This window comes from Silurus meridionalis, chromosome 28, assembly GCF_014805685.1.
Source record: "Silurus meridionalis isolate SWU-2019-XX chromosome 28, ASM1480568v1, whole genome shotgun sequence".
NCBI lineage: Eukaryota > Metazoa > Chordata > Actinopteri > Siluriformes > Siluridae > Silurus > Silurus meridionalis.
This window is the reverse complement of record NC_060911.1, coordinates 4,940,895-4,956,478: the sequence shown is the minus strand read 5'-3', so window position 1 is coordinate 4,956,478 and position 15,584 is coordinate 4,940,895. Positions and strand designations below refer to the sequence as shown.

The window sequence follows — 15,584 nt, the reverse complement described above, 5'->3', positions numbered from 1 at the left end:
TGATCTTCACTAGTTTGAGGTTTCTTTCTGGCCTTGTGATCCAGTTTATCGCAGAGCAGTTCAATATGATTTGGGTGTGGTGACTGGGCAGGATATAGGCTTTGGACGTACGCTTCGGCTTATCTTCTTGCTGTATGTTGAAGTCTCTTATAATGAGCCGCAGTCAAGATGGAATTGTATGGTGTTGAAGAATGGAATAGTTGCCATGAATAAATATCCAACCTTCCCTTATTCAAAACAAGCCCAACCTCGATGTTTGACTATGGGTGTGAAACAGTCTGCTAACAACATCTCTCCTGTTCTCCATCTTACTGAAGTTCTTCAGTTATAGACAAAAAAGGTCAAATTTGTCCACAGAACATTCTTCCACTTATTCACTGTAAAATTCTTGGTTGTTTTGCCTTTTACAGAATGCCTTGCATAAAAACAAAAGAAGCATGTATGTGTCTTAAAAATCATAAAAGTTAAGGTGTTTTTTTAAGTAATTTTGACAGGCGCAGTATGCTAGCGTCCAACTGACATAAAGGTAAGAGGAACTAAAATAACTGCTCTGTAGAACCATTGTGAGCAGAAAAGCCTCTCAGAACTTTTAGAATTAGAATGCCATAGGCTTAGAATGCAGTTGAGTGTATGTCAAAAAACTTTTGGCTGATTATGAACAATAGATCAAACCTATAGATCTCTCATGGCTATCTACCTGCTAACTAGTGACTGTCAATGTTGGATGCTAATTTCGAGTACGTAGATTTTAGCAAGACAGCCCTTGTTTGTGATTTGGACATAGCACAGTCTACCGCTTATTTTATGATAATGATTGTTCTTCGAGACAATTTGACTGATATTCTGAGTGAATAAGATTAGCCTGTATATCTGCCTCATTAGCCCACTGCCAAAAATTTAGCCAGATTCTTGCTAGTAAATGATAAATCAGTTAAGACAGCAGAATTTGCTAGTTATCTACAAATATAATTAGTACATTTAAAACTGGTGGTGTTTTTCAGCAATTTGTAAAGTATCTTAGATGGCTTTTTCCCTTGCATGCCCTTTCTTGGTCTGCTTCATGCTGTCTACATTGCTACTTTTTCACAATTTTTAGAAGCTGTGGTGCTGAGGTGAATAATGACCAATCGCATTTCTGGAACCCAATCACGGTCGACTCTATAGACCACACAGCAGGATTTGAATGCAGTAGACAAAAAAACAAGGCCAAATCCATCTCCAAACAAACCAAGCGCTAACAAATCTCCCAATTACCAGTATTAAAAGTAGCCCTACGTGAACATCTGTCTCTGCCGATTAAAAATAAAAATAACTTCCCCATGAACATATATGGCACACTATTATGTGGTGCTAAATGTTCTATACTGATTTGCCCCCTCAGGAAAAATGCCCCCAACTACACCATTGCTTGTACCATCTGTGTGGGTGCACTGTTAAGGATGTACCATTAGTACAGCAGTCCAGTGTCTGACTAAAACACCTTTTGGGAATTTTACCTGGTGTTTTAGATATATCGCTGTGTGCTAGTTAAAAATTAGCCGGTGCGCAGTAATTACATGCTGGAATAACACTGCTGCTATAGACAAGTATGTTATCCAAACAAGTCTGCATGGAGGTTAGCGGAGATTAGCGGTCATCAAGGACATTTTGCCTGCTACATTGTACAGCGGGACTGAGAGGAAACACGTGAAATAAAGCCGTGATGGGCTTTAGCTCTTGATAATGCTCATTTCTTTCTGGCTTTGGATTATGCACCTTAATCTAAATTTTCACGAATGACAATAGTATTCTCAGTGCAATAATAATAATAAACATAATAATAATTAGTTACATGTGCAAAATCTTTGATTGTAGACTAACTTTTCTGCCATTTTATTTTATTTTTATTTTTTTTTACTGCTGCTACAAATTCCATTTCATGCTGCTACACATTTCATTTCTCCTAATATATATACCTTAATATGTGTTTATTTTTTTACTTTTACTTTAAGCTTTACTTAGATTTTGTTTTAAACTGAGAGCAACTGCAACCAAACAATTTCCCTATGGGATCAATAGTGTTCTGATTCTGAATATTCAGTTCAATGCAATAGACTTTCATTTAAATATAAAATGAATTCAGATGCTCAGAATCATACGATCAGAATCAGAATCATACAATACGAGTTGCTCACACGATCCTGTCCACACAGTTACGCTCTCTGACTCTATGGTAACAGTGATGGATAGTAATGAAGTAAATGTAATTTGTTACTGTACTTAAGTAGCTTTTTCATGTATCTGTCCTTTACTGAAGTATTTCCATTAGGGGAGACTTTACCTCCATTATATTTTAAAGTTAAATATATTTAGCGAAATCAGTCATTCCTTTTCATTTATAAACAGATAAAAACTTGTTGGCAAACCACCAATCAGGGTCAAGCGTACGCTGTGTTTTAAACTTGTTTTGATTTTCGCTTGGTGGTATGTACTTATTACAAACATACAGTTCAACAGCAAGTGGAACATTTAAAGAAAAATAAACGATGGAAAAAAATCCCTCACTCAAACTTGCCACAACACCCGTGGCGATTTTTCTGAAGTAGTATTAATATTTAAATTTAAGATATTATCAGTTTTTCCAAATAAATGCAAGTTGATTAAGCAAAATGCTGTCTTGTGATACTGATAAATGATACTAGGAACATTATAGCTGTAAGAAATCATAGTACTTTGGGTACTTAAGTACATTTAAATGCAAATATGTATGTATTTTAATTCAAGTGAACAAGGCATATTTTACAGTGTGTAATTCTACTTTAACTCATCTACAGGATTTGTATACTTCCGCCAGTGTACATTATTCGGTGGTAAAAGGAATTATTTCAAATAACACCAGATGAGGTGTTGACACCAATGACTCAGGTGTTAGAAAGTTCATGATTGTTGAGGTAGTGAGAGAAAGAAACCGGTCAGAAATTCTTCAAACTGCAAATTATTTTGTGCTGAAGTTCCAGTGCCTCATCTACTGACCATCGTCTGGTGCGAAACTAGTAGGAGTTTCTGTCCTTCAGATCTTCCACTCTACAACATGTGACAAGAACTTCATCAAAACCAGACACAGTAAGCCGTTTATTTTCTAAGTCCATACTGGAAATTTGGAGGTAAAAAAAATAGTTTTGCCTTATTAAAATCGTTTTCAATGTCATACTTTCCACCACCCACTGCACCCAGGCTGTATTACTAATCAGGGCAACAGATGGCTGGATTCTCGGTGTCTGTCTTTGTCCTGAGCTTTAGCGGGGTGCAGTCAGGTGTCCTAATGGCTCTGCTCAAGGCCCAAAATGTATCCGTGCCACAACCCACATGGTCTTCTGCATGTCTTACCCCCTGCCCCCACTTACTCTATACATGCCTGATAACCTTCCTTGTTCGCTGTCCGAGCTCTGCCTCCCTCCCACCTGGTGCTGTTTACCAATGCAAGGACATGGCTTAGCCTGTACAAGGTTAAAGTGGTTGTCTGTCTGTGTGTCCAAAAATGCTAATATATATTTCTATCATTTTTTATGATTGATACAACAGTTAATGTTTCAGTCTACGTTCACAATACAGCTTCTTTTTTTCCTGCTCCCCCCCAGAAATGCCCAGCATGCACAGCAGTAGGATTCTCCTATTTTCTTCCAATTTTGCTGCAATCCGTATTACTCTTTTAGCAAATATAGTGAATAACAGATATCCGATGAACGTCACCAGATCTAGGAACACGTACCAAAGTGGCTTGGATCAAATTCGATTTCCAAGCAATCCTGAAAAGCATGTTACGATTGACTTATATAGAAATTCAGATTAGTGGACATATCCATGTGTACAATTATTTGCCAAAAGTTTGGGGACACCTGGTCTTAAGTATGGTATGTACATCGCATTCCACATTTAGTCCCAATTTTCTCTTATAATTCCCTTCACTGTTCTGGGAAGATGTTCCTCTAGATTGTGGAGTGTGTTTGTGGACATTTGTGTTTGTCAGCCACAAGGGTGTTAGTGAAGACATGTACTGATGTAGGCAAGGAGAACTGGGGTGCGGCCATCATTTCAAATCATCCCGAAGGTGTTTAATAGGGATGAGATCAGAGCTCTATAGCAGGCCACTCAAAATCTTACTCTCCAAACCATGTAAAGCAGTTCTTCATGGGACTCACTTTGTGCACAGAAGCATTGCCATGCTTAAACAGGTTTGGGTTTCCAAGTTCAAATGAACGAAAAACTTTATTACACCGGATCCAGAGATGTCCTCTGGATCCGGTGGATGGGTTGCCTTTTGAGTCTGGTTCCTCTCAAGGTTTCTTCCTCATAACATCTAAAGGGAGTTTTTGCTTGCCACAGTCACCATGGCTGCGCATCAGGGATAAATACACATCATTCACCTTAACTGTTAAATTCTGTAAAGCTTAAAAAAAAACTTGACTACAATTTTGTGCCTCCAGCTTAGTGGTAACAGTTTGGAAAAGAACCACATATGGCAGGAAATATAGTGTAAATGGTATAAAATGTATACACGTCTAGACAATTACAACAATTTTGTCATGACATTAATCTGTTAGACACACCCCCATTCCCTTTTCCATCATCCAATTTGCTTGGCTTTGCTTTAAAAGCAACAATCTGTGAGGTTCACTGGATATCTGTTCTGTTTAAATATTGAGCACTAAGTCTGGATTTCGTTTGTATACAATTTCGGCTCTTATTACAATTGTTTTGGTAAGAATATAAAATTACAGTTTCTTAGAAAAGATAACGAGAGAGAGAGAGAGAGAGAGAGAGAGAGAGAGAGAGAGATCAATGCTCGCAATGACAGCATGCTGATTTATACACACCCCTATCCGAGTTCGAAAGATTGAAAGGACTGCAGGTAGAGAGGAAAATGCAGCTGGTATTCCTTCTCTCTCTCTCTCTCTCTCTCTCTCTCTCTCTCTCTCTCTCTCTCTCTCTCTATCTCTCTCTGTTCATAGCTGTGACTTTAAGGCCTGTGAGACATAAACAGGGAAGACAGTGAATAGACCACTAACACACACACACACACACACACACACACACACACACACACACACACACTAGGAGCCTGGCAGCAGAGACACTCCAACATATGTCTGTCTCCAGCAGATTAATGGCATTGTATTAATATTAACATGGTGTAGTGAGGAGAAGTGGGCGGAGTGTGTGTGTGTGTGTGTGTGTGTGTGTGTGTGTGTGTCTGTGTGTGTGTGTGTGTGTGTGCGCTCACATGGAAAGGGTAAGGGACATGGCTGGAGCATTAACCAGGCAGTTTTTCTTCTGCTTTTTTTTTTAATACCCCTCCTCTCCACCCTGTCCAAAAGGGGGCGTTTCAGTCTCCTTCAATCTGTCTCAGACCGGACAGCAGAAAACAACAGGACACACATCCTCTCTCTCTCTCTCTCTCTCACACACACACACACACACACACACACACACACACACACACAAACATACACACCCAGATTGCTCCAGGAAAGATGCTCCAACCAGGTACTTCACTCTTCTCTTTTTCTTTCCTTCTATCTTCCTTTACTTTAGCGGGACGGGGCTCTGAGTTTATAGCTGTGTTTACACTCCCGTTCTGTTTACCAGGACCAGGACAGATGCTAGAGTGATATACAGTTATATATAGAGCACCATCCAGATGGGTGATATGTGGCGTGGGGTTTTAAACCGTCAGAGATTGTAAATCCTGATATTTTATCTGTCCTGTATTCATGAGAGAGCCGAAAGACTGATCTATGCCTGGCCTGGTCCTCAGGTCTCGGTCAGTTTGTGAATGTTATTACTGATTGTTCAGTATTATTTTTTTCTTTGCTTTACGCTGTCTATCAGAGCTGCTCATGTATGTGCTCATTCAGCTTAATTCGCTTGTGAAATATTCATTTTATCGCACTGAATACTTTCCACAATGACTCACCTTTGAACTGATGCATCATCCGTTATAAAGTGTATCACCGATTCTTCTGGTTACTGAGCTTCTCCATGATCTCCAAGAAGTGTATAATTTCAGTAATTTTATTTATATATATATATATATATATATATATATATATACTAGAGCATTTAAGGATTTGTCATTATGAATGCATCAAACTTAATTGAAGAATGAGTCCAATCTGGCTGTGTTTTATTGCATGCAAGTGTTTGATCTGACATTTTCAGTCGTTTGTTGATTTTCAACAAATTTTATCATCCTCCCGAAAGCATAATTCACACAAATCCTGTGTAACTTAGTGTATTAGTACTATTGTATCGTTCAATATTTCAGTAAAAATTTCACATTATACGGTATATTACTTAGAAAAAATAAAATATCACCTAAAATAATTTACACCTAAAATCATTTATATATGTTATGCTCTGAAACTTAACATGAGTACTGTTACTTTTTGGGTCATCACTTTAAAACAAATGCAAGCACACTATACATGAAAAAAATTTATAGTTTGTGGACACTGTTCTGGGAAGATGTTTCACTCAATTTTCTAGTGTGCTTTTGGAGATTTGTGCTCGTTCACCCAGTTAGTAGGGTGAGGTGCCAGCCAGATGTAGGTGAGGTGAGGAGGTCTGGAGTGCAGTCAGCGTTCACATTCTTCCCAAAGGTGTTCAATAGGGTTGAGGTCAGAGCTCGAAAGCAGGAGATCTTCCCCTCCAAACCATGTACAGCATATCTTTATAGAGTCTTTGTGTACAAGGGCATTGTCATGTTAGAACAGGTTTCACAAACCGATCTTATGGTCGGGTGTCCACAAACATTTGTTTATATAGTGTATGTCAGTGATAATCCATAACTAGTTACGTGCACAACTAGTTTTAATGCATGATGCAGATTTTCTAATAATCCCCTGATGGAATCATCAAAACGGTGTAATTAACACATTGCTGTGGATTATTTTGCTTCATTCCACAGTATTTTGACTGCAATTTAAAATTGTCAATAATTTGAGATATACACACCAATAACACTCAATATATACTCAATATACTCAATAACACGCCACATAAACCCAGGAGTCATCAGTCAAAGTCTACGTGCCTCCAGAAGGTGCATCAGCATATTGACCGCCATCAGGACATCAGGGTCCTAGTTGGTAAATTACAATTCTCTCTCACCGAAGGCCAAAAACGACAAGAAGATAATGACTTTTGCCTTTAGTGCACATTTTTTTCAAGTTTTTGTGTGGCAATTACCAATGTTGAAAGTTTTATACAATTGAATTGAAAATCAAATTTGACACTTTCGGAAGGTTTTTAATTTTCTATCTATCTATCTATCTATCTATCTATCTATCTATCTATCTATCTATCTATCTGTCTGTCTGTCTGTCTGTCTGTCTGTCTGTCTGTCTGTCTGTCTGTCTGTCTGTCTGTCTGTCTGTCTGTACTATGTAAAAGTAGAGGGAGGAGAAGGTAGTTGTAGTAGTTTTAGAAGTATTGCTATTATTAATATTACTACTATTATTATTCATAAATTTATTATGAAAAATATAATTATGGAACATTATCAGCAACAAAATATATATTGTTTCTTATAACACTGTTTATAATAATTTCAAACAGATGTCAGGATCAATGTTTTGTAAAGTGAAATGCTAAAAATTGTTTGAGAAAAAAAAGTATATTAACCCCAAGCAAAAATTTCATACCTCGACATGGTTCTAAAAAAATATATTTCTAAACCCTTTTAGCTATGCAAAGAGTCAGGATCTAGAGAAAGTATATATCGATACAATATTTATTTCGTATATAACGTTGCTTTTAACACTGCTATTGTTCAGAGTTGAAAAGCCCAATGTGAGAAAATACCGAATACTGAAATGATGTTGTCATGACACTTCTAAAGGTTAAAAAGACAGCCGAAATGAAGAATTAGATTATCTGAAATATCACCTGGAATGATTTCATTAAGAGTAATACCTCCATTTCACACAGCTGAGCTGAAACATTGTGTCGTAGTGTAGGCCGGGCCTCTGTCTTCACGCTCGGGCTGCTGGTGTGGTGTGTGTCAGCAGAGTCGGGATGCTGTGAGCGGCAGTAAGAAGAAAGACTTTGTCAGGGCCTTAGTGAAGACAAATAGCAGACAGCGAGAAAAACGGACAGGGAAAGAAAGGGTAAGCGCTGTGGCATGGTACAGGGGTGTGTAATGGCACTGTGAGAAATGTAAATGTTGCTCGCTCAGCTATTACACAGACAGAAACCATCAATCAGCAAAGGGTCATCCTGTCCCCTTCTCCCTCTCCCTCTCCTCTCTCTCTCTCTCTCTCTCTCTCTCTCTCTATCCATCTATCTATCTCTCTCTCTAGAGAGTTTGTTTGTCAAGGAATACAAACAAGCTTCCAGACAACTTAGTATATCTAATATAATGTATATAACAATGCAAATTGAAAAAAAAATTTAATAAAAAAAATTAAGTAAATGTTAATTTAATTAATTGATATTAATATCAAAAATAAAAATCTGATTAGTCAGAAAGTGTTGATTCATTTTCCAGAAAAGTTGTACTGTTTGTACCTCAAATAAGAGGTTTATATACATTTATTCTTTGAACACGTTATCATTTCTATAGTAACAGCTCATGCGCAGATGCCTGGATGAGCTACGTGTTTTTCCTAGTTGCTTTGAAACGTTTTCTCGAATCATCCATAATATTTGCAAATTAGTGAGTGCATTTCACAAAAAAATGTGTACAAACAGCACAACACATTGGATTTTTTTGCAAAAACCTGTACTTTTCTCAAAATCCTCAGTTCATCTCTCAAAAGTAAGTATTTGTGTTAATGAACATCTCATTGCCCTCAGAATGACATGTTCACTTGTGTTGTCAGTATGACAGCACACAGTTTCAGTATTTCTTGATATAAACTGCGGTTTGATCAGAAAATGACAAAGTTGAATTTCTTTTGTGTGGCATCTGTGAATTTCAACAGGACAAATTAATTTATTTGATTGCATATTTGATTTATATTGATTGCAAGAGACTTGTATTTCTTAGTGAAAGTCTCTGTTTCGCTCTGTCGTCAATTGAAGGTTCACTAGATTCACCTTCGACCTGTTTTAGAGAACTATTTGAGCATTGGTTGATCTGATGCTGTACACTCGCCTTCATTAGTGACATTCAAGGTTCATCTGCACAATTCATCAATTCACATTTACAAAAAAAGATTAACATTATACTGGTTTTCAGGTGAAACCAGTATAATATATTTTGATCAACATGAACATAAACAACTGATAATAAAGGAAACAGCAGACACTTGAAACAATTGATAAAATAAATGTACCAAAGCATTCGCAATTTGTTCAAAGCGAGAAATTTCATGATGTGCACAAAAGACTACATGATGCGGAGGTTGAACAGGAAGTTATGAGAATCTCATTTCTGATCTGAGAAACGTTTCAAAGCAACGGTACATTCAGAATGTTATGAAAGATTCTCATTACAATATCCTATCATATCATAGCAATAACTCGCTATACACTGGGACCGGCATGGATCATCAAACACAAGGAAAAGGTCAGAGATCTCAGAACCGGCCTTTCATTTGCACTGACTATAGATTCCTCATTTGAATGATGACCAATTGGCTGAGTGAAATTTTTCAGCCGTTGCCAAATAATTCCACTAAACCGTATGCAATGAAGTGGATTACAGTTTTTCTCAGTTGCTTTGGAGCATTTTCACAAATCATCCTTAATATTTGCAAAACCAGTAAGTGCATTTCTCAAAACAATGTGTACAAAAAGCACAAAACATTGGATTTCTTGCCTTTGCTTTTTTTAATCCTTAGTTCATCTCTCAAAAGTAAGTATTTGTGTTAATGAACATCTCATTCCTATAAAAATGACATGTTAATTCATGTTGTCAGTATGACGCTGCACAGTTTCAGTATTTCTTGGTGTAAACTACGGTTTGATTAAAAATGCACAAAGTTGAATTTCTTCTGTGTGGCATCTATGAATTTCAACAGCACAAATGTATTAATTTAATTGCATATTTGATTTGTATTGTTTGAAAAAGACTGGACAGGATTCACCTTGGCTTTACTGTACTAGTGTTCGTTCCTTCATTTCTTGGTCGTTCATCTATTTTTAGAAATTGTAAATTTTTTTTCTCTTTCTATACTTGCTTGCCAATTGAAGGCTTTACCTTTGAACTGTTTTAAAAAACTAGTTGATCATTGGTTGATCTGATGCCATACACTCGCCTTCATTAGTGACAAATTTCATCTGATCATCAGTTCATCAATTCAAAAAACATTTACAAAAAAAGTGCTTTGGAGCACTTCTCTGAATCATCCTTAATATTTGCAAAACCAGTAAGTGCATTTCTCAAAACAATATGTACAAACAGCACAATACATTGGATTTCTTGCAAAAGCCTGAACTTTTCTCAAAATCCTCAGTTCATCTCTCAAAAGTAAGTATTTGTGTCAATGAACATCTCATCCCTTTGTCATTGTTCACAAACAAGATCATAAAAATGTTTAGTCGTGTTGTCAGTATGACACTGCACAGTTTCAGTATTACTTGATATTACTATGGTTTAAGTTACAATAATTAAAAATTACCAATTTTATTTCCTTCTGTTTGGTATAAATGAATTTTAGCAGCACAAATTTATTTATTTGATTGCATGTTTGATTTATATTGATTGTAGGAGACCAGACAGGATTCAGACATTTACTGTACTATACAAGTGTTCGTTCGTTTCTTGGTTGTTCATCCATTTTCAGAAATTGTAATACTGTGTTTTGCTCTGTTTGAAGGCTCACAAGATTCAGATTTGACCTGTTTTATAGAACTAGTTGATCATTGGTTGATCTGATGTCATACACTCGACTTCATTAGTGAGTTTCATCTGCACAATTAATCAATTCCAGTCCCATTTACCAAAAAAAGTTTAATAGAAATATAGATGACAGATGATGACAACTGGTTTAACCATTTTGCATTCAATGACTCATGCAATGATCTGATGCTGAGATGTTTTGGGGCTATTTAGTTGAAGGTAAAATATATTTTGATCAACATGAACATAAACAACTGATAATGTAGAAAAGCAGGACAATTGTACACAATCGATTAAATGAATGTACTAAAGCATTCGTAAATTCGCAAAAGCAACAAGAATTGTTTTTATGATGTGTGCAAGTGACTAAATGACGTGGAGGTTGAACAAGTAGTTGAATTTAATTTCTGATCTTAGAAACGCTTCAAAGCAAATGAAAAAAAATTTAAATCAATGTGCAAAAGCATTCGCAATTTGAACAAAGCAACGAGAAAATGCTTTTATGATGTGCACAAAAGATTCAATGATGTAGAGGTTGGACAAGTAGTTTTGAGAATTTCATTTCTGATCTGAGAAACGCTCCAAAGCAACAGAGAAAAACTAATATCCCAGAGCCTCCACGTGTTCCTGGAACAATAAAGCACAATGCACAGTACAACAATTATAATATTTAGGCAAAGAATCGAACAAATATTCATAACACCTTTTCCATAATGCTTCTTTCAGTGATAAATAATAAATAATAAAGTATTTTTCTGAAAAATAATCAACATTCATCATAGAGAAAAAGATTTGTTGTTGCTTTAGGTTTTGCTACTGTATATTGATATGATAGTGTATAATTGAAACTATTTTTTTTTTTTTATTGATGCGTAGCGTCTGGGGCAAACAACTATGTGTCTCTTTACAAAGTAACTCCAGTGCAATAACAATCTTCAGAATTCTTTCCCCAAAATCCACTGAGATACTGTTTTTTTTTAAATCCAGCACCCTTCCCATCCCCGCTTTTATTCCCAATTTCTCTCTCATACCGAACAAGTACAAGTATAATACACCACCCCATGCGATCCGGACCGTTTTATAATTCAAGATGGCGGGGCTTTTGTTACTGTGCTTCTTTGAAAAGTACAGTTCAATTGATAAAATGTAAAAGATTTTTTACTTCAGAGACCCAGACAGAGTCTAAAGGGATTGTTGCTTCAAAAATCAGTTGAAATATGAACACATGCAAAAAATTATTTAAAAAAAAATTTTTGTGGGTTCATTTAAGGACTACAAAAAGTGACAGAGCCCATTGATGAGGCACAATAGAATTTAGGGGGATTTGGGGAGATTTAGCTATCAAGCCAGTAAACAATAGGGCTTTTGCAACAGACTGTCCGAACATCTGCACAGCTCCAACGGTCCTTTTCTCCTCGCTGACTCGATATATTAATCGGCTCTCTCTTGATGGCTGTAACCTACGCCGCACACACACAAACACGTCGCTCTGAGCTATTTATACACTAATCATTTTAGGATAATAACTTTCCAAAATGTATTGCTTATTCTTTACGTGCTTTATAATATTAGATTTTTCATTACAATAACTTCTAAAGTTTTAGTCTGTCCTGTCAAATTAAACAATTCATCAATCAACGAATATCATTTTGGATGGCTTTTGGATTTCCAGCAAAAAAAAGAAGGTTTTTCTCTATATTTAAAAAGGTTCAGTATATATCTACTGTATAATCTACATTACAAAAGTATTGGGACACCTGACTTTTCCAGCCATATGTGTTTTTAACTCAAACTGTTCCTACAAATTTGGAGACACACATTGGATTTGGTGGCATAAAATTTCCATTCACTTAAACTTGAAGTTTTTAATCTGTTCCATCACGACAGTGCCTCTGTACACAAAGCCAGCTTTACATGGGTTGGACTGGAAGATCTTAAATTCTTTGCTGTGGAGTCCTGACCTCAACCCTACTGAACACCTTTGGGATGAATGTGAACACTGGCTTCCCTCAGGCTTACTCACATCATCTACATCAGTACCTGACTTTACTGACACCTTTGTGGCTAAACGAGCACAAATCTCCACAAACACACTTCAAAATCTAGTGGAACTCATTTCACTGTGCACTGCGTCAGCTATGTATGATAAAAACGACAATAAAAGCTTCTTGACTTGACACTACTTATATGAATAGTGGTGCTCGCAAAAAAACCATACCTTTACTTTTTGTGACCTGCAATGAAACAGAACATAAAATTCTGAAGATCACATTGTATATTGTCAGGTACAACCAAGGTTTATTGTTAAATTCGGTGTATTCTTGTATCCATGTACATGCCCATGTCCGTGAAACCCTGTAACTGAAAAGAAAAAATGCACAACCAGATAGTAACGAAAGTTGGCAAACCTAAAAACAGAACAAATTTCTCTGTTTTTACGTGACTTATTCATAAATAAAGCGACGTGTGTGTATCTATTGACCGGCAGTCTGAGCAAAATCTGATGTTTTCGACAGATGGCATTTACCGTTTGTGCCATGCTGGGCTCAGCAGGACATAAAGCTTAAGAGGTTAGAGCTGTCAAAAAGACTCTGCGCATAGAGTGAGTAACAAAGTGCACACTGCCAGTGTGCTCCTTTTCATCTATCTATCTATCTATCTATCTATCTATCTATCTATCTATCTATCTATCTATCTATCTATCTATCTATCTATCTATCTATCTATCTATCTATCTATCTATCGATAATATATAAACTATATTGCAAAAGGTTTGTAGACACATGGTCAGTATGGTATGTGGTTTTTAAACATCACATTCAGTCATATTTTACTCCTATAATTACCTCCATTCTTCTGGGAAGATGTTCCACTAGATTTTGGAGTGTGTCTGTGGAGTTTTTTGCTCATTCAGACACAAGTCAAGTCAAGTCAAGTGGCTTTTATTGTCATTTTTACTATACACAGTGGTACACAGTACACAGTAAAACGAAACAACGTTCCTCCGAAACCCTGGTGCTACACTAAACAACAAAACAACATAAAGTGCATCGAGTGCAGCCTGGTGCAAACAGTGCAAACAAAAGAACAGTACAGACAGACAGAGTGCAGACAGACAACACAAGACAAGACAAAAGACAAAAACCAAGTATAGCGCCGACTAGTAAACCTACTGTATACTTAAATATACAGTACTGTGTGAGGAGAAATGTAAAAACTATACCCAGGAGAAAGTACAACAGAACAGAGCAATGTAGTGCAAAAAAACAGCAGCAAGGAGGTGCAAAGACAGCATGTAAACATTATACTGTAGTATAAAAGGTGCAAAAACAGCATGTAAACATTTTACTGAATACAAGGTGCGAGTATAAATAATAATAAATATATAAATGGTGGTGGAGTGGATCGAGATGAGTGATGATTGTGGGTTTTAGTAAACTCAGGTAGTGATGTAGATGCAGTGAGGAGGCCTGGGGTGCAGTCAGTGTTCAAATTTATCCCAAAATCTATGTTCAATAGGTTCACTATATTTTCATGAAGCTAGCTTTATGCACAGGGGCACGTACAGGGGCAACCCAGGCCTCCTCACTGCACCTACATCAGTACCTGACTTTACCAAAACCCCTGTGGCTGAATGAGTACAAATCTCCACAAGCACACTCCAAAATCTAGTGGAACATCTTCCTATAAAGGTGAAGGTTGTTGTAACAGCTAATGAGAATTAAATGTAGGATGGGATGCTCAAAAAGGACATACAAATCTTATGGTCTGGTGTCCACAAACTTTTGTCAATATAGTGTATTTGTAGTGAACTTAATAGGTTGTACTGACATTATTCCCAAAGTAGCCACAGGATGGAGCTGTAGTTTAGGCCAAGATTTATTAAATATGTATTCAGAATATTTCTAGCAGTTATGCAGTTGTTAAGAAAGAAACAACAAACAAACGGTTCTGTGAGATGCGTATATAATTTTATCTCCCATTTTTTTGAGACAGGAAAAAGACAAGATGACCTTTAGGGCCTGCATCAAGCTTGAGGACACGCTCCAACCACGAGGCAATTGTTCACCAATCAATATCTCCATCTAAAACCGAGGAAATTATTCAAATTGCATTTACATTAATGATTTTCTTTTTTTCATGGTAATTTAGGTGAGCAGATGTTTCATGGTAGGCATGCATGGAATTGATTTATCCTGAAGAGTTCATCTCATGTCTTGTCAAAATGGCATTATTGATTTCATTGAATTAGTAGCCTGAAACCTGGAATTCAATAGCTTTTAAACCTCTGACTGACAGTTGTGATTCTGCATCATTAGCATTTTATATCAAATGTCAGTTCTTTACTGTTCTAACCATACAGCTCTTTACGCATCATATATTACATTCCATCACATATTTTAGTTATAGAATAAGAATAAACAATATAGTAGAGTCATGTGGTTATTATTATTATTTTTTTTTAGCCTTTACGATTTTTTGATTACAATTATGCTTTTCTGTTTACCACAGCTGTAAAGAGGGTTTGCAGAGTTAACATCAACTACAACCTTTTTATTTCTATTGAGTGGGAAATATTTGAGGCTGGTCTGAAGTTTTCTGGGCAAAATCTCTTTGTTGTTATGTAACTATACATACAACGCTCTATGTCTTCCTGACTTCTTGGTACCCTTAGAGTCTTCAGCATAAAGTTAGGTGATGTAGCTTTTTTTTTTTTTTTGTCAATTTGAATGTCAGACCCCTACATTTGTCTCTATAA

The 15,584-nt window shown here is 36.5% G+C and overlaps 1 long non-coding RNA gene across 1 annotated transcript; it reads left to right on the top strand.

The window, feature by feature from the left end:
• The first annotated feature begins 5,444 nt into the window (after positions 1 to 5,444).
• On the top strand, positions 5,445 to 15,205 carry LOC124381260. Its single transcript, XR_006924821.1, has 3 exons — positions 5,445 to 5,523; positions 13,342 to 13,427; positions 14,822 to 15,205. It is a non-coding gene; the product is annotated as an uncharacterized LOC124381260 (long non-coding RNA).
• The last annotated feature ends 379 nt before the right edge of the window (positions 15,206 to 15,584 follow it).